The sequence below is a fragment of the Aplysia californica genome, unplaced genomic scaffold, assembly GCF_000002075.1.
Source record: "Aplysia californica isolate F4 #8 unplaced genomic scaffold, AplCal3.0 scaffold00073, whole genome shotgun sequence".
In the NCBI taxonomy this organism is placed as follows: Eukaryota; Metazoa; Mollusca; class Gastropoda; order Aplysiida; family Aplysiidae; genus Aplysia; species Aplysia californica.
Window position 1 is genome coordinate 213840 of NW_004797343.1, and position 1858 is coordinate 215697.

Genomic DNA, 1858 nt, shown 5'->3' on the forward strand with positions numbered 1-1858 from the left:
CGAAAGTAAACAACTTGTGTTTCGCGCGCTCATATGACCTTAGCAGTTGCGGGCGCCGTAAAACCCTATACTACATACATACATACACTAAGAGATTGTACTATTGTGCCAAAGGGCCGAGATGGATTTGGCGCCTGTATGGTAGGGAGGGGATGGAGTTGCAGTCAGCCTGGACCAGAGGTATTTAATAATCATTGGCCTGGACATGGCATGATTGCGAACTGTCTAAAAATATATTTTATGGTCTGCTTTCTAGAAACCAGAAACTGCAAGTGAATCAGGGAATGGGTTCATTATGTCAAGACGCCTCGAGGGCAATAGAGCTAGTGTATGCGTGTTCTTGACTGTGAAGGTGTGCTTTTCTGTTGATCCGTGGGAAGTTATTGTTTTGTTTGTGAACAATTATGATGTGATGTGATTGTCCGCATCTTGAGCGCCGAACTTGGTTCTTTATCATCAGTTCTCTCCATAAATAAAATATTTTACCGGCACTTATATTCTTCTCGCATGAAAGTAGGTGTCCCTGTATCAGTATTAAAATTAAACGAAAAGGCGTATATTAGGTCTACAGTTTATAGGCCTGTAATAAGAAGGCAATACTATTCGTTGTGCTTAATTTTGTTCTTGGCGCCACCTTCTCTGGAAGTGACGCCACGCCCCTGTATACATGTATTTGAGGATAAGTTGCGCCACGAATTTTTGACCGCATTATAGAACATCTTCTGTTTCTTGTTTGGCAGTGTAATATTATGTATAATGTTTTATCAGAAATTAAAGGTCTACAAACTAATGTCTATAAAAGCTGTGAAAATTTTCGTTGCTGTCAGTTTCGAACCCATGACCTATTGAATGAAAGGCGAACACCGTAAGCTCTCTTGTTTGTTCACTTTCGTCTGTTCACGAAAATCCTAGGTCATTTATTATTTTTCCAATGCCTTCGACATTTTGCATGGCACTTCTGCAAGCCAGCGACAAAACAAACAACAAATTTTTTTCTTCTTTTTTTTTAATTTTTTTTTACAAATCTTGATCCAGTCATTTAAAGAAAAAATTCCTCTTTGGACCCTATATTTTTTTGTGATTCTGTGTAAGGATTTGTCCGCACCAAAAGCAGTAGCTGAGCCGGGCCGCTATGAGCAGTTCTAGCAGTAGGCTCGAGTGTCCGCATCCAAAGCTTGTTTTGGCTAGTCGTCCAGTAGCTGTCAGCTCGCTGGCTGCTCGTGCACTGCTCAGTATCAGCTTGCATGTTCTCACCAAAACCAGTATAAATTTTAAAAAGCAGTGTGTACTAGCTCTCTCTGCAAGCTCGCTACTCCTGTCGGAGACAGTTAACAACATGGCGGTCGGTAAAATATGTTTGATGCATTTGATGGACACTTCCTCACTATTGACACAGTCTCTTATTAGTCTTATATTTGATGGCGAGAAAGAATACTGGGTTCACCCCATTAATGCCAAAAGAGACACATGCTGAGAATTCCATCACCTGTTTCTTCATTTAAGGGTTAAGTCATATTTTAGAATGAGCCCAGAAACATTCTCAACCATTTTGGCACTATTCGTTGTTTTGTTTCTGTTAAATATTTCTAGCTTTGGGGTTGGCAGTTGAGGCAATTGAAGTTGACAACTTGTTATGAAACATTACAAATACAAGGATGACTCGGTGTTTCGAATATAATATTTAAGATCGGAAATACAAAGTATATTTTGGGTGATATCACACTGTAGGCTTGGTGGTGCAAAACGAGGCGTAAACACCGGGAACAAGGTAAAGAGAGCGATGCAAGCGATGCGACGTTGTAGTTGTATGGGATTTTCCATGTCGATTTTAGTTTCAGTTGAAAATGAACAGAAAAAG